This window comes from Marmota marmota, unplaced genomic scaffold, assembly GCF_001458135.2.
Source record: "Marmota marmota marmota unplaced genomic scaffold, marMar, whole genome shotgun sequence".
NCBI lineage: Eukaryota > Metazoa > Chordata > Mammalia > Rodentia > Sciuridae > Marmota > Marmota marmota.
In genome coordinates this window covers 1,490,179-1,517,589 of record NW_026000102.1, presented here as the reverse complement: position 1 = coordinate 1,517,589, position 27,411 = coordinate 1,490,179, and the positions used below count along the sequence as shown (strand labels likewise).

The 27,411-nt window shown below is 56.0% G+C and overlaps 1 protein-coding gene across 6 annotated transcripts in view; it reads right to left on the bottom strand.

Annotated features, from left to right (window-relative positions):
- Casz1 (castor zinc finger 1) overlaps positions 1-27,411 on the bottom strand; it is a 140,064-nt gene that overhangs the window by 91,225 nt on the left and 21,428 nt on the right. For all 6 annotated transcript variants that reach the window (XM_048783615.1, XM_048783622.1, XM_048783623.1 and 3 more), the window contains exon 2: positions 17,127-17,274. The gene's annotated coding sequence lies outside the window, so the exon portion shown is untranslated. The remainder of the gene's footprint in view (positions 1-17,126; positions 17,275-27,411) is intronic.

Here is a 27,411-nt window from a genome sequence, read left to right as displayed (position 1 = left end):
ATTTTTTTTTTTTTTTTTTTTTTTTTAGTTTTTCGAGGGTTGGGGAAAAGGAGGAAGAAAAAAGACAACATTGAAAAACAAGCCACCCAGGTGTCTTTTGGAGGGCGGCTTTGAATTCCAGGCCACGGGCAATAGTGTGTCTTGAAACTTACTGGCCTAAGAGAGCCACCCCTGGAGGGTGGTCCCGTGTGCTCTGGGCCTCTCCGCTCCGGGGACGGGTACAGGTGAAGCTGGCATGCCACTCTGTGTCACTTAAGGGTTATCCTGGGGGGTGGGGGCCTGGGCTGCTGGCCACGCCCAGCACGAACACGCAGGGTCCTCAGCAAGGAGCAGGAGGATTAGAGCGGAGGAAGAGTGTGGGCTCGTGGCATGTGGCAGTGCCACCGCTCAGCAGCCCCAGCGGTACCCAGGGCTGTCTACTGTCACTACTCACAGCTCTATAATTAAGCGCCGAGGCTCCCGGTAGGGCCTGCAGACCTTCCCCTGAGCCCTCCTTGCCAGCCCTCTCCCCTCCTCCTGGGCGTGCTGGCTGCCAGGAGACTCCTTTTCTTAGATCTGAAAGATGTCTGTCAGAACATCAGGGCCACCAGCCTCCGTAGGGCCCAGGTTACAGTTTGGGCCAAATGTCCCAGACAGAGCTGGGCTGGGTCTTGGCGAAGGCGCTGCAGTCCACCCTTGCGGCTTCTCTGGCCCTGCCTCTGGGGTGCGTTCCTGAGGAACCCTGAAGACCCCAGCACCCGGGTGCTGCTCCTCCACCAGTGGCTTTTCCTTCCTGGCTGAAGTTAAGTCACAGCAGACCCCTGGGAAGCTCTAAGGCACCCTGAACCCAGCCAGAATGTCCTGAGAGGGTGAGACGAGCCATGCTGGGAGACAGGCAAAAGCAATCCCACCACCCAGGGGGAGCCCCGTAGACAGGCCCTCACCCCAGTGTCAAGCAACCCGGTGACATGCAGGTCCGGGCTTGGGACATTGGGTGAACCTGACTCCCTTCTTCCTGGGGAACGGACCCGTCGGCCCAGAACCCAAGGTGCGACTCGTAGACACTTCATTGAGTCGCTCCTCTGGGTGGCCTTACAGCGGGGTGAGCACTGATTCCTCGTCACTGGTCAGAAATGCAAGGCTCAGAGAGGGAGGCCACTTGCCCCAGGGGTCCCTGTGGAGTAGGTGTGCTCCCCTTCCGCACGCCCAGAACCAGAGGGAGGTCAAGCCAGGGGCTGTACTTCTGGCCCAGCTCTGTCTGTCCCACTCAGGACTCTTAAGCCAGCCCCTCACCCCAAGCCATCTGCCCGACTTGGGGCCTCAGCTCCACATCCGTATAATGGGAGAGAGAGGTCACAGTCATCGACGGCACCTTCTGGCTCCTGGCTCCATCTGTTCACGGCTGTGGAACAGATGGAAGAAAAACAAGGGTGGGGCTGGGCGATCTCCCCAAGCCAGGGCAGTAAGGCAAACTGCCTCCCCAGGGCCTCCAGACACGTGGTAGAGGCCCTGAAGGCTATGGGCCAGGGGAGGAGAGCAGGGTCTAAAGCAGGAGGTGAAGACGGGAATTAAAAATGGTAGTGGGGGGGTAGGAGGGGCTTAGATTGGGCTTCCAGGGCGCAGGAGAGCAGAAGCCCCAGGCTAAAAAACTGATCCCCCAAAAGAGCAGAGTGAAGAGCCCACAGCAGCAGTCTAGGTGCGGAGGGGCGCGGGGGGCAGAGTGGTCCTGGCTACAGCTCAGGCCCGGGGTGCAGGGAGGAGGGGCCGTGCACACTGTTCTCCAGGGACAATGAAAAGGCCAGCGAGGAGAGCTGCGGGCGTGACGGGGCCCGTCCAGCAGAGCTCTCGCTGGAAAACGGAGATTTAGATATTTACGGGAAATACATTTGTTGGTGCCAAACCCCTGGTTTTATTGTCAGGAAAAAAACAAACCCAACCACCGAAACTCGTCCTCAACTGAGAATCCACACAGGGAAACGATTTCCCCATCAAACCAGTTTTATTGGACATAAATATCTAATTATTCGTACCAGGCCCTGGAATGTCAGACATTTTGCAGCTTTTATAACATGTGTAGGAGTCTTTACAAACGACTTTCATATTTATTATATATTTATATATTTATGGTTATATACTAACAAACCTGATTTGAATTTCATCCGAATTATTTTTTGCTGACTGGGCAGTTTTGTAAATGAACCCAGAAAAGATCTAGAATGTTCTGGTGTTGCTCGCACCCTCTTCCTATGGGGGTGTCTTCTGAGGCCTCTCACCACTTTGTAGTGATGCCCGTGCCAGCCCCTCCCCACCACAGCCGCTCGGTGGTCCCGAAATGCACACTGGCTCCCAGCACTTAATAACCACAGGGCCCACGGCTGCAAGTCAATATTCACACATGACACAAACATGATGTCCCAAACAGACAAACAGAAGTATTGACTTTTCAAACAGAAAGCCCACACTCCATGCAACCCTGACGTCAGCCTCTCACAGAGCAAGAACAAGGGATGGGAATGGAGAGCCAGGGCGGGCAGAGGGGCAGGAGGGTGGGAGGGGGAGGAGGAGAGGGAAGTGGGCTCTCGCAGGGAGCCAGGAGGGTCAGGCTATCATCTGGAGGCCCATCTTCATCTAGAATCAATGCACTAAAGTTCTTTTGGTTTTCCTCTAAAGGGTTTTAAAGAGACAGTGAATTCTGGGCCGGGACACGGGGCTTGGTGTGCAGCTGGGCCCAGCCCCGTGGAGTGACGGGGCCAGGCCCTGAGCTCGGCCAGCCTGCCTCTGCCCCGCCCTCCCACCGCCGCGTGCTGCCTCCCAGAAAGCAAAGTTGCGGATCTCCTCTCTCACGGCTCCCAACCCAAAGGCTAAATGAAGACGCAGAGAAGGGCACACCTCCAGCCAGGGCAGCCTCAGCTGGGCACGCTAGGGGTGGCAGAGGACGGGACGTGGGTGTCTCAGAGGCCTCTGGGCAAGAGGCCTGATCAGAAGTCTGGGACAGCACTGCCAGAGCCAGTTTCCCCAAAGAGGAGTCCCCAGAGCCCCTGAAGCTTTGGGAGGTCACCAGAGCCCTCAGGACGGGGCGCAGAGGCTGGGGGATAAGAGGAGGCTGGGCATGTTGCTATCTAGCATATTGCTGTTAAAATGTCTGCAAAATTTAATACATCAGAGGTTCCCGGGAGGCTCTGGGAGAGCCCAGGGTGACGGAAGCTGGCCCTTGAGACCGGGGGGCCAAGGGAACCGGTTGAGTTGCAGTGATATTTGGGAGACTCTAGCCAGGGGCTGGCTGTCCCCATGGACAGTGAAAAGGAAACCACATCTCCAAATGTCCCCCACTCAGACCTGTTGGTTCCCAGGGAGAAAGGACTCAAGGTTAAGGAGAGCCTTGGGCCTCACCGGAGACCCTTCGAAGAATGCCCACGCACGCAGCCTCCGCTCAGAGACCCATGCTCAGGGGGATGGGCCGGGCCGGGGGGAGCTGAGAACAAACAGCAGCCACAGGAACAGGGTTGAGCCATTTCAATTATTCATATGCCAGATGGATGCTTTTCCTGCCTTTTTTCTATAAAAATAAGGAGGGAGGGGGCAGGTCTGACAACAGTCTCCAAAGTGGGGGGAGGGGTGCAGGGCAGAGAGAACAGAAATCAAGCTTCCAGCGTGAGCCCTCCCCAGCCTTGGAGACCCCTGACACCAGCCCAATGGCGAGGCGGGAGGGACCGGTGCTCCCTCTTTCTGGCAGGGACCAGAGATGTCTTTTAGGTTCCTGATGAGCAGAGAGTGAGAAGCCAGGGAAATTGTTGAGAAAGGGGAGGGTGAGCCGTGGAGCAGAGAGCATGGGATGGAGGGGGAGGCAGGCAGAAGAGGGTTCTGACCTTCTGTGAAGGATATAAAAAATCCAGCCGCCTCAGGGGACACCCAACTATCTAGCATATTGCTGTTAAAATGTCTGCAAAATTTAATACACTTGGCATACCATCTAATCAGTCCTTGGAAACTCGGGCACCTCGCCCTCCTATACTCCAACTGCCTCAGACCTCGCGCCTGGGGGACTCCCACCCCCACCTGGCCCCCATTTTACACAAAGTTGTCCCCCCCCATAAAAATAGCTGCCATGGTTTTCAGGACACGGTTCACCCTAAGTACACCCAAGGTCCAGAATTTAGAAGGCTTCTGGGAAGCAGGGGCACCTGGGAGAGAGTCCAGATGGGCTCTTGCAGCAAGGACTTTGGCACTCAGACATCTTTGAGGGGGCATTAGCAGAAGACAGAAAGGGGGCCACGGGCAGGAGCACACTGGACGGGTAGGCAAAGGCCGCTCCATCTGGGAAATTCAGTAAAAGCCAATCATCCTGACAGCTCTCACGTAAATAGCTGCCTGCTGCAGGAGAGCCATGTCCTCTGTGGCATGCGTGTGCATGCACATGGGCACTCGCATGGGCTCACACCCAGCTATGTGCTCCATCCATTCATCCACCCATAAGTTTCCATGGCAATCCCAGTCCCCAGCAACCAGCTAGGAAGTTTCCAGAGCTGCCCAAGGAATGGGCTGGCTAACCTTCTACCCAAAGCGCAACAACTGGAGCCTAGGTTGACCTGTACATTTTTGGCAGGTCACCACTTGCTTTGGGTTGACAGAAAGAATCTCACTGAGCTCCTCAATGGGACTCGGAGGACCAAGTCCTCAAAACTTCAACCTCTACCCCAAGGAAAAAGAGTTCTTATTGAACCCACTTTTCAGTTCCTCACCTCTAACTGAGAAGGACCCCAGGAGACTCAGGGAACCCAGAGATCCTGTACAGGGCTCATGGAAAAGTTCAGGAGCTGGGAGAACCCAGATTCCAGCCCCCCTGAAGGGGTGGTCACAGCAGCCAGGGGGGCACCACTGGCCTATGTGACTTCCCTGCCATCACCTCATGGGTACGACAGAGCAGATAGGAGGAGACTCAAGAGGGCGTTGGGCAGGGCTAGCTTCTTGGGCATGCAACCCCTGCAGCCACACAGGTGCTCAGAAGGGCACCCACTCAGTCTAATGTCCTGTTCTTGGGGTCCTAGAATTCTTATTTCAGGACAAGGGGCTCCACGTTTTCATTTTGCACTGAGCCCCGCAAAGTCTTGGGTTTGGGTTTTGGAAGATCATAGGACCTGAGTTTGAATCTCAAGACTCTGTCTCTTTTAAGCAAAGTGATTTCAGAAAAGCCACTAATTATCCCTGGCCTTAGGGCTCAGCAATAAACTTGGGGTGATCACATCTGCTCACGCAGTGGCCAGGGGAACAGAGAGGGATAAAATGGGGACACGACAACAGGTTCCTATTAAACTCAAAGGGTGTTGATTAAGAGGCAAACGAGGCCCGGGGTGCTGGTGCTGCCGGCAGTGGCTTCCCCCACTCTACGCTGCTGTGGCAAGAGGTCTGTTTCCAAAGTGGTGTGGACCAAAGCCTCCGTCATGCCCAGCCCGCTGGCCCCATTTGCAGGTGAAGAAACTGGGACAGAGTCAACAGATGACCTGCCTGTTGTCACCGATGTGCCTCCAGGCAGGATGAGGCTGAAGACATACTGTTCCCACTGTCCAGGTCTCTGCCTTGGCCAAGGGACACTTGAGATGGGGCAAGTGACAAGGATTTGGAAAGGGGAGGAGGGGCAGGCGTCATGATACCCCATCACACACTCGAGCATGAAGGAACACACGTGCACACGCATACGCACACGCACACACGGCAAAATTAAAGCTGAGAACTTGGCCGAAAGAAAAAGCCTACCCCTGCTCCATCGAAACTTATTTTAGGGCAGGAGGTAATTGCCAAGGCTCCAAATAAAAAGCCAACCACAGGCTGTAAACGGCTCCAAGTCTTTAATTAGACCCCAAGGAAAAAAAAAAAAAAACAGTGGCAAAAAGAAAATGAAAGTAGGAGAAGCTCCCAGAGGACAGAACACGCATGACCCCTTCTGCCGTCCCCCTCCTGGCTCCTTGTGGTGGCCACCCTGCCTGGCACTCCACAGGCCCGCACTGCCCAGAGCCAAGAGGGCACCCTAAGCCCGACTGAGGGCCAGCTCTGGGCCCAGGCCTCTCCTAGGGCCTCCCTGCCCACGGCCCAGCCCAGGGAGGCTGGCCTCCTGTCAGGGCACCACTGGGCCCAGGAATGAGGCAGAGAAAGCGCTCTGGATATGGAGCGGCCTTTGACCCCCTTGAAGGTCTGCCCAGGAGGTCACAGGCCCCGCTCCTGGGCACACTGAGCCATCTGCCCATACCCACCATCTCCCAGTCCCCGGAGCTGTCACCCATTGTACCCCCAGCCCCTTTCCTTAGGTCACGTGAGGCAAAACAGATGACTTCATAGCTTCTTCCCGTGTGGTCCCTTTCAAGCAGGAGTGGACACTCAGAATCCTTAGAGTGACAAGTGGCACATAAGGGAGGCCACCCAGTCTGCTGTGACGTTCCACTAAAGCAAGGTAAGCCCACACAGACCTTCTGCACAAGCCACTGGCTGTCCCACCCCGGCCCCTGTGGAGCCTTGGCCCTTGGAGAACACAGGACACCTTAGAGGGTGGAGGGGAAGAAGAGGGGAAGCTGCCTTGGGAAAGAGGGGTCTGCAGAGGGGAGGGGTCTGCACATCTCCATCCCTCAGAAATTGATGCAACCTAGGGGACCAACCTCATTCCTCAGGCGGAGGCTCTTGCTAAGTGCCCCCTCGAGCCTGGGCCAAACCGTGCCACTCATGTTCCACCAAGGCCAGAGGAACGGCATGTCAGCCGGGTGGCCAGGGAAGGGCCTGGAGCACAGCACTCCAACACCTGGCAGGCAGACAAGCAGAAGCCCTGCCCAGGTTCTGGGCTTCGCATAGCAGAGGGACAACAAGGTGGCTTATGCCTGCCAACAGCCAGCCCACTATCAGTGGGCACAGCACGGGAGGGGAAGGACCTGCCCCACCATGCAGCAGGGCCACATGCTGAGATGCCAGCTCTTCTCCCTTGGTCCCTGCAGCTGCCTGGAACCAGAGTGGCCACACCCGCAGCTGGCTGCCCTTCCCCAGGAGCCCTGGCTGGGAGCCCCGCTGCGTTCCCCTTAGACTCACCCTGTCCTCACTCCTCCTGAGCCTAGCAGAGGAGATGTCCTAGAAACGACGAGTGGACGACTGGATGGATGGACTTATCCCTACCAGTGCTGCCGTCAGTCCCCAGAGGGAGCGGCAGGCCACGCCCTGCTGTGTATGTGAGTCTTCACCCACTTCCTCCCCTGTTTCTCAGACAGAATATCAGCGACAACAAGGTAAGAGCAGGAATAAGGGCACCAGCCCTCGCCCAGCGCCTCGCAGGTCCAAGGCCATCACAGGCAGTTTAGAGACTGCATCCCTGCAGAGAAGGCACAATCATGTCACAGAGGACAGTGGAGCCGAGCATGGCGAAGGGACGGCCACAGTTCTACAAAACAGCGATTCGGGTGGCCTGTCTCAAAGCCCATCTCTCCCATCTTCCTCCCAGTTGGTTCTCCCTCCTGACCACCAGCTAGCTACAGGAGGGACAGGCCTCGAGACCTAGTGCACTTTAAGTACAATGTCAGTGACAACTGTGATTCTGCCATACACTGTGCCCTGCCGTGACCATAAAGGCCTGCATGGCCAGAGCAAGTGGCCGGGTCTTTTGGCCTTAGGGGCAGCCCTGACAGCACCTAGCGGTCAGCCGGGGCCTTGCTGGTTCCTGCGTCATTCTCCTCGGCGGGGGTGGGGTGTGAGGGTCAGGTCCAGCCACCCAGGTGAGAAGGGAACTTTCTGACCAGGATCCTGACGGTGGCTGCTTTCCTACTTCCTTCCCAGCTTTGGGATGGGCTGGGAGAAGAGGCCTGGCCCCTGGCTGAGGCAGCAGGAGTCCCGGCACTCTCCTGCGAGTGGGAAGTTGCGTCACTGGGCAGAAGCAGAGGCCGCGGCGATGAGCCCTCTGCCCCACCCTCTTGCTTGGGACCCTACGGCAGCGTCACTTTCGACTCTCCCCCCTCTTTCCTTTCTACACCGCAAAACTCCCGGGGAGTCCCTGGCCCCCTTCAACCCGGTGTGGCCCAGACAGTTCCAAAGAGACAGGGCGTGGGACAAGAATTCTTGCTCAGGTTGGTCGGGGTGAGACGTTCTAAGTGAGGCTCCGGTTTCTCCTCTTGCCTTCAGTGATTCAGCCAGGGAGACGGGGCAAGGGAGGACCAAGTCTGCCCCTAATTCTTCCAAGTGTCAAGAGATGACAGCCACAAAACACTGACCGAAACCCCAAACAACCCAGGCCTGCGGGACTCTGTTCACTGGGGTCACCGCGGACACCCCTGTTGGCACTTCTGAGCTCTAGAGGAGGTGACGGACTCTGTGATGCATGTCTGTGGCCTCCAGACAGACAGCCTGCATGCAGGCGGGCTCACCTGGCCAGTGACATCGCCTAACAGAACACCTGAGTCCTGGTGGGCAGGGGGCTCAACAGAGGCAGAGTCAAGGCCTGGAGCCACAGCCCTGGATAGCCTCGGCAGGTCCGAGGCCCAGGAGCCAGGGACGGCCCCCCCGTACCAAGTCCTGCACCATGACCAGGGCCTAGCCTCTGTGTGACCTGGGCTTCAGTGGGTAGAACTGCTTCGCTCTTCCAGGAAGTGCCTTGCCACTGGGGCTCAGTGGGACTCCCTGGGGTGGCTGTGAGGATGGGGGCCTGTGCTCAGTGAAAGGCCTGCTCACAGTTAGCACCCCGAAAACGTTAGCTGTGCTTGTCACTGTGTCACTGCTATTATTTTCATATGCATCACTCTTTTTTTTTTTTTTTTCTGGTACCAGGGATTGAACCCAGGGGCGTTTAACCACTGAGCCACATCCCTAGCCCTTTTTTGTATTTTATTAGAGACAGAATCGCACTGAGTTCCTTAAGTCTTCGTGAGTTGCTGAGGCTGGCTTTGAACTCTCCATCCTCCTGCCTCAGCCTCTGGAGCTGCTGGGATTGCAGGTGCCCGCCACCGCACCCAGCAGCACCACTGTCTTTGATTCCAAAGTCCTTGTAGACAGAACTTCAAGGAAATGGAGAAGACCTGAGCTTGCAGCCTACAAAAGCCATATTTCCTAAATTCTTCATCCCCAGAATCAAAATTAGTGAGGATGGGGTGAGGGGGATTTGATTAGAGGCCGTGAGGGATCTGGCCAGGTCGCATGAGCTGCAGTGACCCAGAACTAGCCCACTCGGGATCCAATGTGCGTGGACCTGAGAGTAGCCGGTAGAGGACGGGCAGGTGACAGGCCCTTCCGGCCCCATCTTTTGGGGGCTGGTCTTTGGGGTGAAGCATATTTATCTAGGGCAGCAAGGGTTAACGCTGGGGCTGGGATAGGCCAGGCAGCACGGAGCACTCCCTGTTTATTAACAAGCTATTTATCACCAGCTTTGCTTTTAATGCCATTTGGGCTTAATGTCGTTAATGAAATATAAATACCCACGCTAACGATGTCGGTCAGAGGCAGCACGGGCAGCAGACGGCTCGAGAACCAGGGCCAAACCACCGGGCACGCTGGGGAAGAGGCTGAGAGCTCAGGAAGCGGAAGAGGTTCCCACCAGCCCGGCACCCCCGGCCCCGACTGCTCGCACCACAGACTCCCTGGCTGGCTGTGCCGGGAAAGGCTGGAGGAGGCGGCCCAGCGGGGAGAGGGGGCCTCCTCGGGCGCAGATGCTGTTAACTCCTAGAGCACAGAGCCGGGGCCCGCGCGCTCCCACCTCAGGGCAGTGCCCGCCTGGCATCGGGCCCCTTGGCTGCAGGAGGCTGGACTTCCACCAGCTGGCAGCTGGCCTCCCTCGCTGCCCTGAGCTCCCTGACCACGAGGAACAGAGCCAGGGTGACAGGGGTCACGAGAGCGAGCAGGCTGGACCCCATCAAGCTTTCCAATAAAGACCCGCCCCTCCTGCCCTTAGAGTGACATCCTGGGCAGCCAGCCCGGCTGAACGGTGTGTCCTTCCTGAGAAGCCAGCACTCTGCTCTTTGGCCGTGCCGGTGGGCATGGGGAGGTCAGCAATGGGTATCTCTGTTCAGTGCCCAGAAACCTGGAACAAGGAGGGGCCCTGCATAGCAGGCTGTTGTCCCTGACCTTGTATGTGACCTGGCCTGGCCCCTCCCACACAGGAGGCCACCCCTGCTCAGAACAAATGCCCTCAGTGGACAACCACCCAACCCAGATTACCCGGAAACTTCAAGCCTTCCCCTTAGGCGCAGGCTGGATCTCCTAGATGCCAGCCTCCCCTGGGACAGGTGGCCGGGGGGCACTGTTCCCTCGCTTGGGGCCATAGATGTTCCAGAGGGGACTTAGACTCTAAGCATCCAAGGACCACCTGGGCCCAACAGGTTGGAAGACAGGCAAGTGGCCGACATCTGTCCTCCTCGTCCTCCTCTCCCTGTACTGTGACAACGAGGTCACCAGGACCCCAGCCTCACCCTGCTTGAAAAAGCCCCAGGTGGCTCCCCAGGAAGTGCCACCTCTTCTAAAGGGAGCCCCAAAGCCTCTGGCCCTCCTCTCAGGTTTGCTAGAGGAAACGTGGAAGCAGAATGTCTCATACACAACGAAGACACCTTTAGTGGGAGCCGATCGCCAACAGCCCACGGAACGTACTCGTGCTGAAGATGGGGTGCAGGTTACCTGAGGCTCGGCCACACCCGTGTCCTGCATTATACTTGCTAATGCTGGCGATGGTATCCCAGCTCCTGAGGTGGGGACAGTTTCTAGCAGGTGACAAGACCATAAGAGGCAGCAGAGGAGAGCAGAGTCCTTGCCTGTCTGGGGACAGCGGAGTCCTCTAGGAGGCTCCTTTCCCATCTCTCCCCTTCCTCTTCCCTCACTGGCCACTCCTATACTGCCCCATGCCATGGCTCACCTGTGGGGGTCCCCCCTCCCTGAACCCCCCCCCAAAGTCACCTCCAGGTCCCTGAGGAGCATGGGGCTCATTTGCTGGGGCTTGGTGGAGCTCAGCTCCGAGGCTAATCCCCTGGGTGGCTCCTGTCAGATTATTAATTAGCTAAAGCGGATCGGTCCTGAAACAACATGCGCTTGGACTTCAGATAAAGCAGGCCAGGGAAGCCAGGCGGGGGGCTGCTTAAAGTGACAAGACCCTGATGGTGAACTGCTCCCAGGGAGGAGGCTGAGGCTGGGGCTGTGTGAGTTCCAGATACACCCCCCAGCACCCTCTGGCCCATCCCAGATTGAAATGTTGCTAGAGTGCCTCCAAGGGGTGTGTGTGTGGGGGGGGAGGCGGACTCTGCACATAGGGGACCATGAGAGGAGGGGACAGTGACAATAGGGTCTTGTTTTTTAATAAAGAGCTTGTGCCTAATCAGATCATGTCAGTCAGAGCTCTTCAAAAAGCATCTCGTTTTACTCGGAGTAACAGCCAGAGTTCTCACGATGGCCTGCAAGGCTTGTAGGATCTGTGGACCGCACCGCCCTGCCCCAGCCTTGATCTCCAGGTCACTCCTTCCCAGCCACCCTGGCCTCCCTGCTGTCCTCCTGCCTCTGGGGCCTTGCAGCTGCTGTTCCCCTGGACAAGAACACTCTTCCTCCAGATAACAACCAGGGTGACCACGGCCTCCCTTCTGTTTTGTCTCCGCCCTAATGTTACCACCTCAGTGACCCTTTCCCCCAGAAGCCACATCTAAAATCACGAACATCCACTTGCCCACCCTACCCCGTTCCATTCCCGGGAGCTGCTTTAATTTTCTCTTTAACACGTCACCAATGAACATCTCCTTTCCTTCCTGATGCCCTGGACCGTCTGTTTCCCTCCCACCAGCATGTAAATTCCACGAGGGTGGGAATCCTCACCTCTCTATGTACTGTTGCACTTTCAGTGTCTAAAACATGGGTATGCAGTGGTGCTCAATGGCAACTGATTAATGAATGAAACCGGAGGTGAACGAGCAGAGGTTGGAGGTCAGGACTGGACCACCAGCTCCTCTGGTTCTGAGCCCATGTGGCTGAGCCCTGTCCACCCCAGGACCACTTCCTCTCCCCTGACCCCATCTGACCCACCCTTTCTGGTTCTGGCCCCTACACTAGGTGCCACACGTGCCCTACTCCTAAGCATTTCCGCTCAGCTGCATTTCCAGATTCTGGTCTTCTGAGGGGTCACCTTGGGGACCCACCTACATGCCATTCAGATCCCCTTCCCCAGCTGCAACTGCTCCTCTCTGCCCCGGGGAACGGCGAAGGGTGGTGACAAGCGGGAACATCAGGACGCACAGCCGCTTCCCGGGCCCAACTCAGCGGCTGGTGAGCTCCTGGGCTTGGATTGTTTTGACTTGAGTCGGTGAAGCTGAAATACTGAGTCACAATGGCCCTAAACTTCATTACCAGCTCTTAACCCAGATTACTAAGGGAAAAAAAAAAAAGTTGCTTTTAATTGCTTTTCTCGATTAGCATTTCTGGAAAAGGAACTAGTGTTTAATTACACCTCCTCTCCTCTCCCACCCCTGGCCACAGCGGTCTCAACCCCAGACTAGCAGAGCAAGGCTCAGGGTCGGACAAGCCTCCTGCTCCCGAGGGAAGTCAACCAAACCCAAGAGAAAACGTGGGTGGGGAGCAGAAGGTGAGGATCACTCCAAGGCCCCATGTGACAGAGAACAAGCAGCAAATGGCGTGGGGGGTGAGTGTGTGTCACCATCAAGGACCTGGGAGATGGACTTCAAGGGTCCCACTGGTGGCTCATGCCTTGGTCCAGCGACCTCTGACTTAAGGACTCTCACCTGGATCAGGTCTGTATCTCTGTAGATTCTGGAATGAAAGAGGCCAAGGGGACGCTGGTGGGACAGCAGGAGCCTGCAGGTCTACACGGGAAGGGGACGCGTGCCCAGCCCCCGGGGCTCCTCTGTTACTGGTATTTTTTTGCTGCAGGCACCCAGAGGCCACAGGGACTGAGGCCGAGCATCTCCCCTGGTCCTTAAGGTGTCAGCGCTCCTAAAGCCATCGTTGTTCTGCTCGAGCAACCCTGGCACCAGACGAGACCCCCAGGAGCTCTACACAGGGCAGGTGCTGCCAGACCTGCCAGCCCGCGTCCCTGAGTCAGTGCCTGGGGTAGCGGGGGCTTCCAATTCTATAAGGAAAAACTGAAGGGCCAAGGGTGGGGCGCCTGTGCCATCAGACAGAATTCCTACCCAGATTAGAACCAGAACCATCAGTGGCTCTTTCCAAACCTTCTCCCAGTCACAACCCCTCACGGGGCTGCACCACTGGAACCCACTCATCCTCCTGAGCTCTGCGGCACCCAGGGTGGTGGAGAACATGGCCCCACATCCCTCTCCGGAACCCACCTCTCTGCTTCCCCCACCGCAGCTGCGTGCTCTGGAGCTGCCAGCCTCACATCAGATCAAAGCCCCGGAGGATGGCATTAGAACTGTCCAGTCCAGTTAGGAGTGAAGGTCATGGATCTAGTGCAGACCATGGAGGCAGAAAGCAGAAAAGCCTCCCACGTGTGCACAGACGCACCCTCCCCCAGGGCCAGCAGGCACGCCCAGGAGGACTGGCTGGCGGCCCCCCTCTGAGCCAGGCTGAGGCACCAGCTGTGGGCCTGGGACATCCCCGTCACCCCCTGCCAGCCGCCACCAGCTTGCCCTTCTGCTCCCTCCCATTACTTCCCTGGAGGTCAGGTCTCCAGAGCTTCCTGGAGGACTGAGCTGCTGTGTCACATATTGCTTCCCACTCGGGACACCCCTGATGCCCCCTGCGAAACGTAGCTGGCCTGCCCTTCCTGTCACGCCCCCTGGAGGTCAGGCCTCCAGAGCTTCCTGGAGGGCTGAGCTGGCCCATATGGCTGGGGGTGTGTTGCCAGCACGGGCAAGTGCACATGGGGCCCAGCAGCCGGTGGTGACAGCTTCACGCTTGTGCCAGCCAGCCCTTTGGCTTGCTACCGAATTACATGGCAGTACCCAGGGCTGCACAAAGCCTGTGGGGGTGGGGGGAGTCGGGGATCGCCTCGCTATCACAGCACCAGGCTGGGCTTGCCTCCTCCTGCCTGGTCCTTGCAGATGATGTCAGGACCTGGGGTAGTGGAGTCCACGACAGAGGCCCCAGAAAAAGTCACAGGGCCTGAGTTCAAGTCTGATGGGCCACCTAGGGCAATGCACAGCTTTCCACGAGGAAAGACCCCCCCAAGAGGGCCGGGGCTGTAGCTCAGTGGCAGAGTGCTTGCCTAACATGTGTGAGGCACTGGGTTCAAGTCTCAGCACCACATAAAATAAAGAAAGAAAAATATTGTGTCCATCGACAACTAAAATAAATAAATAAAAGACCCCCAAGATCTCTGCAGATGTGCAAGAGCAGGCAGCTGAAATGGGTCCCATGACCAGGTCTTAGACAGTCCCATTTCTCAGCCTCAGAGCTGATTAACTGAGGGTCTATATGACCAGGCACGAAGGAAAAGGTTCAGGAACTCAGAAGACAGACCACATGTAAAGCCCCACTGAGAGAAACTCTACGGACGTCTGTGCCCAACCTCAGACCCAGCACAGGACCCCTGGAGCAAAAGCCCAAAGTTGGTGTCGTGCAGAGTCGTAGGGCTGAAAGCATCACCAGCCTGCTCCAAGGCTGGCTGCTGGAGGCGGACCAAGGGGCACCCAAGCCCTTCAAGACTTGCTTGGCCACCGGCTTGGTTCCAAGATGGTGCCCCTCTTCCAACCCACAAGGTGTTAACTGTCTAAGAGCCATGGGTCTCTTGGCACTGTCAGAAAGAAGACGCAGGCCACACCCCAGGGGCTCAGAACCCTTGAGGCGTGCTGACCCCTCCTTCCCTCACCCCATTCAATCCACTGGTAAGTTCCACTAACTCTGCCTCTGGGCACACAGCTTCCATCCAGGCCCCTCACTCCTCCCGTCCCCTGGCCTCCTGGTTTCTTCCCTTGCCGCCATTCTGATGCATTCTTCCCAGGACACCCTCACATTTTTTTTTTCTGGGGACTGGGAACTGAACCCAGAGGCCCTTTACCACCGAGCCACACCCACAGCCCTTTTTATTTTATTCTTGATAAGTTGCCCAGGCTGGCCTCAAACCTGAGATCCTCCTGCCTCAGCCTCCTGAGTGGCTGGGATTACAGGAATGCGCCAGGGCATCTGGTTTCCGGCTGTCTTTAAAAAACAAAAAGCATCTCACTACCTCCTTCCTTAAGGTGCCCCTAGGGGACATCCTGTCACCCAAGAATAAAATCCCACCTTCTCCCCTGACACTTTACGCCCTACACATCCAGGCCCCTGCCCTATCTACCTCCTGGCCACTTGGCCTTTCCTCCTGGACACTGAACGTAGTGAGTTCCTCCCTCCTTAGGACTTTTTTTTTTTTTTTAGAGAGAGAGAGAGAGAGAGAGAATTTTTTTTTTTAATACTTATTTTTTAGTTTTCGGCGGACACAACATCTTTGTTTGTAAGTGGTGCTGAGGATCGAACCCGGGCCGCACGCATGCCAGGCGAGCTCGCTACTGCTTGAGCCACATCCCCAGCCCCTCCTTAGGACTTTTAAACTACCTGTTCTCCCTTTCTGGAATATTCTCCTGCCTGCTCTTCAGATGGCTGTCCACTTCCTGTCCTTCATCTCAGCTGTCCCCTCAGAGGCCTCCTCTGTGCATCCTGCCTTAAGTGCCCCGGGCACATTCCATTCAGCACCAAGTCTTTGTTCAGTTTTGTGGGTGTGCTGGTTGTCACCTCTGCTACAGGAACTTGGTGAGAGCAGGGGTTTCTTGTCCACTTTGTCTATGGGGGAGAGAGTGGCAGACACCAGACCCTCTGTGACTGTAGGATAAATGTGACCAGATCTTGCAGAGAATAGCCAGAAATTGGGAGACGCTAAGCCAGGCCTGTGGACCAGACTGAGCCCAGTCTTGGCTCCCTCGCCCATGCTGTGGTGAGGCTGGATGCCTCTGAGACCAGGGGTCACCCTGCCACGAGAACCCCAGGCTGTGGCCAAGCCCGTCACTGGAAACGGACGGGTAAGTGAGGAGGGACTCGGTGACCACATTCCCTCTCGGAGCCTGCAGGGTTCCCAAGCTTCATTATCAAGCCCAAGACAGCCAATGCCAGGATGTGGGAGTCCCACCGGACCTGCTGGGCCCCTACCCTGTGCCGGGTGCAAATCCCAGCTGGCACAGCCCCTGGGAGCCAACAGTGAGTGGAAACTTCAGAAAGGGAAAAACTAATGGGCATGTTTTGCCCAGAGAAAGAAGAAAACAAAAAGCCTGCCACCAAGAAGAGAAGAGGCGAACCTGTCCCCTCAGAGGGGCACTCGGGCAGCCTCTGGAGCAGGGCGCAGGGTGGGCTGGGAGCCAACCTGAGGCTCCCGCCTTCCCAACAGTCATCATCAGAGAGGGCAGAGATGGCAGGAAGAGCTCCGGGAGAGGCAGAGGTACAGATGCTGGCACCGAATGCAAGCAAGACCTCGCAGCCACCAATCCCCCCACGTGGCCTTTTTCAGGTGACAACAGGACAACAGCAGCACACCTTAGGTACAGATGGACCGATTCCTGGAGCCCGATCACATCCTGGATGCCAGGAAGAAGAGTCTCAGCCACATGTCGCTCCACCCCAGCAACCAAAGGCCACGTTTGCATCTGATTTGCAATCCCTGGGTTGTATTCAGGGCTCCTACTAGTCCCCAAGGAGGCCTGGCTGGAGCCACCCAAGAGAGCCCCAGTGGGTCTCCCCAGGCTAAGCCCAAAGCTCAGAGAAGCCTCTGCCCATACAGAAAGGTCCCTGAGATGAAGTTCAGAGATGACCCGATGCCTAGATCCAGGATGGCTATCTGACAGGCGGAGGCCTCACCTGACACCCTGGCCCGCCCACGCCATACCATCCAGTGTCACCCACAGGACCACTGGGAGGACTCTTTAGGGTCAGTTACTCCAACTTGCTATGTTCCAGGTAAGAAAATGGAGATTCAGGGGGAGCTGGCAGTGAGCTGCTGGCAAAGCCCAGACTAAGCTGCAGGTGCCCGGCTCCTAGACCAGGGCCCTCTCCTCACCCTCATGTTCTTTCCACTTTCACCTGTGCTGGATAAGCCACCACCACCCAGGCTGGAACCCACTGAGAAAGGGTGGCCTAGGGCCTACGCATTTCCCATCCTAAGGCGCAACCCCCAAACTGGCCGGCCCACTCTTCCCAGGGGCACCTTGGGAACCAAGAGCAGCTACCTTTGCATCCCAAGAGGCCGGGGTCTGAAGTCCATTCCAACACGCACCACCTGAGAGTTGCAGGACCCCCTGTGAAGGAGGGGTTGGTGGCCAGGGCAGCTGGAAGGGCCAATGGGATCTTTGTCTTCTGTCACCAAGGTCTATGTGCCTACCAAAAAGAGAAAGGAAAACAGATTAGGCTACAGTTGGTGCCCACAAACCTGCTGCCCATAGGCGAACAAAGGAGGCAAGGTTCCGACACCTCGGGTGGTAACAAGCCAACAACATGTGACTCCTGGACCCTGCCTGTCAATCAGCAGGTGGCACTGCCACCGTGCATGCCACACTTGACCCAGTGACCAGTGTGCCCTTTGCACAATTATTAGCCAATTGCTATGCTAAGAATCAAACAGGGAGAGACAATACTAGGCCAATCAGGTGCCACTCTGGGAACAACAGAGGGGTCACACCCAAGGCTTGGTACCTGGGGTGAAAGGTCAGCCTGAGAATGAACCAAGCCAACACTGGAAACAGATGAGACCCATGCGACAGAACGGGCCCCTGAGCTCCCTAACCCTGCTGCCCTCCAGATTGCCCTGGGCCAGCTCCCGGCTGCCCCAGACCCCCAGGGGTTATGGAGTCTGCAAAACCAGCATTAAGCAGGGCCTGGGCAGCTGCGCGGGATGGTCAACTCGGTTTCTTCTGTCTCCTTTTCCCCGCTCCCCTCTGCTGTGGAGCTGGGTCATCTCATAAAAAAGAAAAGAGGGCGTGGGCAAACGCCCTGGAAGGAGGCAGCTGAGATTCATCTGTGATAGGTGCTGGGCCAAAAAAACAAAAAAAAAAGTGGCCAAAGAAAGTTGGTGCCCTGCTACCGGCAACCTTTGTGTCAATTTAAGCAAATATTGTGGTGTTTCCATGGTGATCCCTGTTTTGAATATCCACTACACTCACTTTTTAAAGGGCTTTTCCTGTTTGCGTTTCAACTTCAAACCTGTAAATATTTTCAGCCTTTTGAGAAAAAACGAGCCCATGTGCGTGCAAACACAAACACACGCCCGAACCTGGCGCACAACTTCCCAAAGTGGCGGCCCAGCCTCATGATGTAAGAGCAGGGTGCAGGGAATCCCGGGGCAACTCTGCCCACTCTCACCCCCACCCTGCGTATGAAGCTGGCACTGAAATCCGGGTCCTTCTCTTCCTCCTCTCCTGGGAGACTGTGACATCTATGACGGTCAACGGCAGTGTGCTCCCCAAGTGTGTGAGCGGGCCTGGCCCTGTTTGCAGTGAGTGGCATGGAGTGGGCAGCTGCCTGGCAGGTTCTCCAACTTGGCCCAGGCCTCGGAGGCCCCAGGGGGCCTCCCTGGAGAGCTGAGTGCTCCTCTCCTGCCACCCAAGGCTGGGCCTGAGTGGAAGGGAGTGGGCTCTGCAGGCTTCGGCACAAGCTCCTCCCCTCTGGTGGGGCGATGCCACCCAGGCCAGCTCCCTGGGCCAGTGTAGAGATGGAAGGTGACAGCAGTCCAGGGTGGACTGGCCTGGCTCCCACCCCACCCTCAGCACCACACAGGGTTAACGGCGGGTTTCCTGGTTTCCATGGAGTCCTGCCAGGCCCCTAATGTGAGTTTCGTGTGATTTGGGGGAAGTGGATTTCCTTTGTTTTCCAGTTTGGGAATATTTTTTTTCTTTAAAAAAGAGGAAAAAACACTTTAATGGGAACTTCAGGGCCACTGGGAGACTCAGTCCTCTGGGCTCTGACACTCCTCCTCCAGTTAGTCCAGAATCCCTGGAAGCCCCCGAAGCACACCCACGGATTCACGGCTCTGGGTGTGGGGGGTGCCTTGGACCACCTACGGCTGCTGCCCCCAGAATGCCTGCCTGCAGGGGTTCCACCTCAGGGTCCTCAGACTCCACCCAAAGCCAGCTTCTGACATAGGGGGGGTGACACTCCCAGCTCCCAGCTTTGCAGAAGGGACACGGTATTTCCCTAGAGAAAAGGTCAAGAGAAACACGCTACCTCCCAACTTCTGGAAGGAGCTGGTAGACCAGAGTCTGACCCCACACCCAAGCTGTACTCCCAGTGTCTCACGCCTGGTTCTGAAGGGGGTCTAGTGACAGGGTAAGAGGGGTCTCCAGACCCTAGGGAGCTTAGTCTGACCTCTTCCTGCCAACAGAGGAACCTGAGGGGCAGAGGGAGCTTCAATCAAATAAAGGGTGTGGCCAGGCCTCTTCCTGCTCCTCCTCAGTCTTCCCCATTCCTGCCATCCCCCAGCCCAGCCAGGGTGTGGCCTTACTCTGGGACTGTCCCCAAACCAAGTGGCCTGACCCATTTACCAAACCAGGGCACAGGCCTTGGGGCCTTTCATGCACTGGGGTTCTCCCACGACACAGGCCCCAGGGGCCATGGCAGCAGCACAAATCCCGGTCAGTAGGTGCAGAGCCCAGAGTGCGGATCTCCGACCAGCAGCCCCGGGGGGGGGGAAGGGGCGAGAAGCCAGATGCAGTTACAGAAATAACCCTGGGCCAAGGATCAGAGATGTGGGTCTGAGGCCCAGTTCTGCCACTTAACCCAGTGTGGGCCTTTCGCCGAGCCGGCTAATCTCCCAGGGCTCCGTTTCCTCACCAGTCACCCAGAAGGAGAAGGAAGGAAGGAAGGAAGGAGAGGAGGTCCCCCAGGCTGTGGGGAGACCTGGCAAAGGCTGAGAGGGGCGCTGCCACCACCTTCTCCTTCCACGCTTCAGGGAATCTAGCGCTCGAGAGGTCACGTGCCCCTCGACTCTGCTCCTGGCACATCCGTAGTCCCTGCGTTTGAATCCACGCTGGACTGAAGTAATTTGTTCATGGGTCTGTCTCGCCTTGGGTTCCTAACTCCTCGAGGGCAGAGACCAGGTCTTAATTATCTTTGTGTCGGCACTTAGCAGAACAGCTGGCCCACAGTGGGTGGCCTAAGTGCTGGTGGAACTGAACGAGTCCCTGATCTCAAGTCAGAATCAGACGGGCCTAGTGTGGCTTCTCCCTCTTCCCAACAGAAAGTTTCATGGGCAGTTTCCACTCTCCCTTCTGTTGAGCTCCCTAGGCCCAACCTGCGATTTGACTTCTCTGCCTCCCTCATGATCCCTGTGAATTCATGACTTTCAGGTCTGAGGGGACCACTTGGCTAGTTGATCCTCCTCCAATCAATTCCAAGAAGAACTGACTGAGCACCTACTATGTGCCCGGGAGCATGCTGGGAATAGAGAGCACTGGATGAGTGGCTCTCCCCTCTGCCAATTGGCCTGCGTGAGAACTAATATAAACTAACCAGATGCCAAGCCCCATGCCAAGTGCTCTACACGCATGATCCTGCCCAGTCTTTATAACACGAAGGCAGGAGCAATTACGGTCCCCAGGGAGAGATCAGGGATAGCAGGTACAGAGATACGGAGCAACTGGGCAAAGGTCACACCACTCACAGGAGCTGAAGCCAGGCCTGGGCCAAACTCACCTGCTCCTCCTCCTTCTCTCCCCATGATCTTAGCACCCACTCCACCTGATGCCACTTCCCTTCCTGAATCTCAGTTCCCACAGCCTTGAACAGCTTTCCAGCAAGTCCCCCAGGGCCTCCAGAATGCACTCGGTTGGACACCACAGCCAAAGACAAGGGCCGTGCTCAGCCGCTCTGGCTGGGCTGAACATGGGGACGGACAGGCCCAGGGCCGCACACCTGGTGTGCAGGCCAAACCCTGGGCCTGCCTGGGAAATGGGGTCTCAGCTGTGGGCATGCTCATCGCTGCCTGTCATCTGATGGGACGGGGACGAGGAAGCCACTCAGGAGAGGGCCACTCCAAGGAGGCTCTATCGGGTAGGACAACTTTCATTTCATCTCTACAGACAAGGGGGCAGGTGGAAGGGTGTTTTGGCGGAGGGAGGCAGAAGTCTCTGCTGCCTGCCCACATCGGAACCTCCCACCACCAACACCTGCTTAAGAGACCCTGGGTTGAGGAGCAGGGCCACAGGAGCCCTTGACTTTCACCTGGCGAATGTGCACAGGTAGGGAGCCCCCCCCCCCCCCCCCCCCCCCCCCCCCCCCCCNTGTGCAGCAGGTGAGGGACGTCCCCCCCCCCCCCCCCCCGGCCACCTCTTCAAAGGAGAGGAGACACCAGGAGATGGCGGGGAAAGATCTACATTCGTGAGGACAGACAGCAGAAGATCAGCTGGGGTGGGGTGGGGAAGGGACGGCGCTAATGAGCAGATTTCACAAACCACCCAGAGTGAAAACAAAAACACAGACGTGTGCGTTGCCCAACTTCGGGGCCGTATGGAAAAGGAGGAAAAAAAAACAATAAAAAAATCCACATCTTAATACAAAAATCCTACACGATGTGTTGCGGCATGAAAATGTTTTTCACCGCATTTTTCAACTGTGATCTCACACAGCCTACGACGGGTACGCCCAGCGCAGGAGGCACCCGATGATACACACGGCAAACACACGCTCCACCAAAACAAGGGCAGGCCGCGTTCCCATCGGCCCAGGCCGGCACCTCACGGCTTCCGGCGGCCTCTGGAGATGGCTGCATGACTCCAGGAAGGGCCCCCTTAGAAGGGGAGATAGACGGTGCCGAGGGAAGGCACCAGAACCCTGCAGGAGTGACTCCCAGCCAGCTGGTGCCGTGGCCTTTCTGCACCCTGGGTGCTGTCATGCTGCCCACGGGGGACAGGGAGGGGACCCGCAGCCCAGGGGCCCTTCCTAAGTGTCACTGGCCCCACAGTAACTATCTGTCTCCATTTTGTTCCACCCCCACCCGCCTTTTAATTGTTGGATGAGTTTACAGAGCCATGTGCCAAAAACAATCAACTCCAGGGAGCAGAGTTAGACAAAAAAGGGCGTGTCGCCAGAGGGAGACGGGTATCCATGGAAACCACCACCTTCACAGAGCCTAGGTGAAGCCCGGGTGAGGTGGACGGTGCAGGGTGGGGGCCACACTCCACCCAGAACAGGGCCCTGGAAAAGGCTGGGACTGCTGAGCAGCTGACCACCTGGAGGGTGGCGCTGCCTGAATGTGCCCCCCTGCGCCTACACACCCACAAACACACAGGAACACACACACTCACACATGTATGCACATCTGCCACCCTCCAGATCCCTGATCGGCACGCCCAGGGCATGAAGGGTACAAGCTCCAGGTAGGAACCCGGGTTCCGCCACTCCTCAGCTGGGTGACCCTGGGTGAGTTCCTGTAGCCTGTCTGCACCTCAGTTTCCCCATCAGCAAAATGGAGACGTGATCGCTCCTCCTGAGTACAGTCGTGAGGATTAAATGATTTATTACGTGTAACATGCTGAGAAAAGTACCTAGCACATCGTACGTGCCATAAAGCATTTGATAAACCCAATAAATCAAAAAGACTAAATGAAGTAGGGGGAGGTTTCTAGATTCTGCCATAAGAGAGGAGGAAAATAATAACCATTCATGTTTATTAAGCACTGTGTACTCAGGATTTTAATACATCAGTACCTATAATCATCACAAGAACTCAATGAGGTAGATGATTATCTCAACTGGAGAGTTGAGAAACAAAGACTCAGAGAGGGACACGTCCCACCCAAGGTCACACGCTGGGAAGTGATTCGAACTCAGAACCTTCTGACACCTAATTGCCACACTGCCTGGCAAGGGGAGGAGAAGTAAGAGGGGTATAGAGCGAGGCAGGAGGGTGGGCTTTTGGGGGGCTCTTTCCAACTGGATGCACAGCAGTGAACCCCAACTTGCTCTTCCCAAGGTGACGAAGGAAACTAGAAATCCTCCGTGACGTGACTGCAGATGGGAGAAACAAGGAGCTGGGAAAAGATGAGGTAGCTAAGGGGCTCAGGCGTTCCTACCCAGGTCCTGACCCTTGGAGACCAATGCTGCCTTCCGAAACTTCCCTCCGCCCAGGCAGCACCTCCAGATTAGGTTGTCCTTGGAGGGAAAACAGTAGGATTTGGGGGCCCAGCTCCCAGAAATGGAGCCTCAAAGCCTGGGAAAGGTTTAGGTCAGAAACTTGTAAACAGCCCGATTTTCCACCTTCCCAGAGCCAGGCAGGTCCCTGGAGGGGCCAGAGCACAGTAAGGAGAGTATAGGTGAGCACAGGCCTCCCCAATTGCAGAGCCAGACAGGGAGGCCTGGAGGCCCAGAGCGACAGCCAGAGGCTGCTGGCCCTGGGAGGTTCTGTCCTCACCCTGTTCCAAGACCAGGTTTGGTGGCTCAGCCCTTTCTGCCATCGACCACCCAAACTCATTCAGATATTTCCTCTCTCACTTGCTTTTTTAAAAAAATTTAATGTTCTCTATAATTCATCCGTCCCAGAAGATAATCGATAGAGCCCGTAATGAAAATCTGAGCCATATTTTATGATCCGCTGCGAGCAGAAAGGGCCACATCAGCAGGTCCGGTTTCGGCTCTCCCTATCTGTCTTGCCCACTGCCCCGGGGATTACTTCCCCTGCCGACCCTGCCCAAAGCCCTCCACCCAGCGCTCTGCCCTTGGCCACACTGGGAGGACCATGACCCCAGCATCACCCCAATGCTCATTCGGCCAACCCAGCTACAGGATGGTCGCAGCCACTGCACGATCTTCCTAGGGTGGCTCTCCAACCTGGGACCTCCCGACACTCCCACCCTGGAATTCACAACCATCTTCAGTCAAGGTGCTTCTGGAAGGCTGAAGATCCTTCTAGGTTCGGGAGGACTGCACAGGCCTTGGGGAACCAGGCCAGCAGCCCCCCATGGTGGCATCCCCCATCAAGAAAGGCTGCCTTACTCCTGGGGGTACTCTGGGGGCTCTGGGTATGGCTTGGACCCTCTGGAAAGTAGACGGTGGGTAATTATGGCTCATTTTTACTACCTCAAGCAAGTCCCTCCTCTCCCTGGTCTCCGGTCCTGTGAGGTGACAAGGTCTAGGGGAGGCATGGGATGCCAAGGGGAGCAGCCCCTCCAGCCCTCCCAGGCAGGGGAGAAGAGTGCCCCACCCTTGCCCTGGCATCTCTGCTGGGAGCCAATCAGCAGGAGAGGTCTGCTTTTCCCAGAATCCCTCAGTGCCTAGCACCAATCAGAGAGCAGCACAATGCAAGTGAGGAAGGGAGGACCCAGCACAGCCAATCAGAGCCCAGAGGATGTTCAAAGACCAGACCAGGAAGAGTGGATGGGGCCACATCGTGGACCACGACACAGCTATTAAGAGATGCTTTAAAAGATGGGGAAGAAGCTCAGCAGTAGAGCCCTTGCCCTGATCCCCAGCTCCGCAAAAAATAATAACAACAAATTTTTAAAAAGAGGCATTTTTTAAAAAGGAGGAAATGGTCCAGTGGAAAACCTCAGATGGTTATGTCGTTCAGAGAGCTGCCCAGTAGAATTTCTGGTGCTGTTGAGATCAGCAGCCACTGGCCACATGTGGCTACTGAGCGCTTGGAATGTGGTGAATGTGACAGGCACAGAATTTTTAATTTTATTTAATTTTAATTAATTTAAGTTTAAATAGCCACATGTGGCCAGAGGCTAACTGTACTGGACATCACAGGTTGAGATAAATAATCTCATCCATGTAAAATTTTTTTTCTTAATGAAAAATTAAAAAGCCTCTTATCCCAAGGCAGTGGGGATAACCATTATTAACTATTGTAACAGAAATAGCTGATATTTAAGTGTGCCGTGTGCCCGTGTTAAATATTTTATGTGGATGATCCCACAATCCTCAGCAGCTGACGAGGTGTGTATTATCATCACTCCCAACTTATAGATGAGGAGACTGAGGCTCAGAATTGCTAAGTAATTTGCCGAGAGTCACACTGCTGGGTGGCAGATCTGGGGCTTACAACCAAATCTTTCCATCTCCCTGACTCATACTTTCAATTACTACATTACCCACTTTTTAATTATTTTTTATACTTTTTTTTGTATTTTCCAATTAGCCACAAGCATAAATTACAATTAAGGAGAAAATGTAACTTTTAGAGACTCTGAAAGGGGGCCTTTCCTTTTTCCCCAAGAGCAGAGCACGTCAGGAGGTTCCTGGGGCCCTGGCCAACTGGGACCCTGGCTGGTACATGGAAGAAGGAGCCAGCATTGTGGTTCCCTCTGTCCCACAAGCTCCTGCTGCCCTGTGCCCCATGCCCAGGAGGCCTAGAGTCCCCACCGATGCCAGGCCGAAGTGTCCCCAGCAGCCAGGCTGCCACGGGATCCAGCTTCCTCCCCGCCCCACCCTGAGTCAGTTCCTGACAGGTTTCTCGGCAGTTTTGCAATCTCGCCTGGGTCTACATCTTAAAGGTAGCAGGCCACAGTTTGTCTGCCAGCGTCAGCACACATCTCCCCTGCCCTGGACCACCCTCTCCACCACCTTCTGGAAGAGCCTGTGCTTCCACGGCCGTCAGGAACACAGGGCCAGCAGCCACCAGGCCTGGGCCACCTCCCTGCTGTGGCATGAGCATGGGGGCTCTTGTTGTGTCCAGGAGGGACAGTCATGGTCCCCCAATCCTTCCCCTCTGGGACTGGCCCCTGGGCCGAGAGCAACAGGGACAAAGAAGTTCCCCTTCAAAGGTCCCAGTTCTGAGCCCAGCTAGAAATGAAGTCAGAAAGACATACAACTCTGTCTTGGTGTTTTCCATAGCACCAATTTGGGGCAGGGGCCAGGGCGCGACTGCCCCCTGATCTGGCTTGTTTCAGCTTCCCCTCCCCGAGACACGCAGAGTGTTCTGGCTTCGGTGGTGCCGTGGGGGGTGCGGGCAGGAGGATAATGTCCTTACTTGGAAGTTTTTTGGTTATTATCATCCTGGATTGTTGGTTCCTTGCTGTCTGCAGTTCTCTGTCACTTCCAATCTACCTTAAGTTCCCCTTGGATATTTATATATTTATTTTTTGGGTTGGTTTCAGGTGCTTCTAGTTTATCAAACAATCAGCCCTGTGAGGTACACTGGGTGTTTCCAGAAATTACATCACAAAAAATCATGCAATTAAAGTGTAAGGGAAAAAAAAAACATAGCTGTTGCTTAATTTCGTATTTTAATTAGCGACTTATTGTAAACGTAGACTTTTAAAATGGAGGCGCCTAAGCAAAGCCAGTAAACAAGTTTTTCTAATGAATTCATTTCACCTCTTTCCTCCTCCTCCTCCTCCTCCTCCCTGTCTTCATCCCCCTCCTCCCCGTCCTCACCAGCCCAACTATCACTCTCAAGATTTTTTCCTAGCCCCTTTTTATCCTACTTTTTGATCATTTTTTTGATCAGCACATATTAGAAAAAGAAGAGCCAGACCCCAAATAAAATTAGAAACCACAGTGCCCAAAACGCCCACGGGAGCCCCAGCCAGCAGCCTCGATGGAGAGGGTGATGCCACAGCACCCTGCACCCCTTCCCCACGGCCGAGCCCTCCAGAGCGCCTGTAGCGCAGTCTCAGAAAGGGACGGAAAGGCCCAGAACAGTGTTGGCTGCAGAGGCCACCTGGGAGGGTGGGGCCATGTGCCACCTGGAACCCAGCAAGAACAGGTGAGGAGACCTGGAAAGAGGGAGGCTCTGCTGTGAAGCCAAGAGCCCTCTGGTTGCCTGGAGGGAGAAGGGAGCAGTGGGCAGAGAAAGAAGAGGCGGTCTACCGCCAGGGAGAGAGACAAGGGGACTAGAAGTCCAGGTCACGTGGTAGCTGGGAGAAGGGACAAACCTACTGGAACCAGGCAGCCCCCCCACCATTGGTCAGGTCCCTGCCTTGCAAAGTCCTGCTCCTTCCCTCCCAGAAACTCCCCAGCACGGGGGAATGAGTTTACGGGCCTCTCACAGCCTGGCTCCTAGGAGAGGGGATTAAGGATATGGCAGAGCCTCCCTGCCCTCTGGACAGTCCTGCCATCTTAGGTGGGCAGACAAGTCCCAGGGTGTCCTACAGAAAGGAAGATCGTGGGAGCTACCTCTGCTCCACATCAAGAATGGCGATCACTGGGCCCAGGGGCCTGGCACACTCCTATAGTCCCAGCAGCTTGGGAGGCTGAGGCAGGAGGATCGCACATTCAAGGACAGCCAGGGCCATTTAGCAAGACCTGGTTTCAAAATAAAATATAAAAGGGGTTGGGGACGTGGCTGTTAGTAGAGCACTTGCCGAGCATGTGTGAGGCCTGGGTTTCATCCTTAGCAAGACAAAATAAGAAAAGAAAAAGAGTGGAGGAGGCTCCCCTGCACAGGGCTCACCTGAGCCCTCCCGTCACCTCAGAGGCTCCCCTCTGGATCTTTGGGTATGAAGAATGCAAAGGACGATTCTAGAACCCAGGCAGGGCTGTCGGCCTGCATACTCCCTTCCAGACCCTCCTCAAACTGGA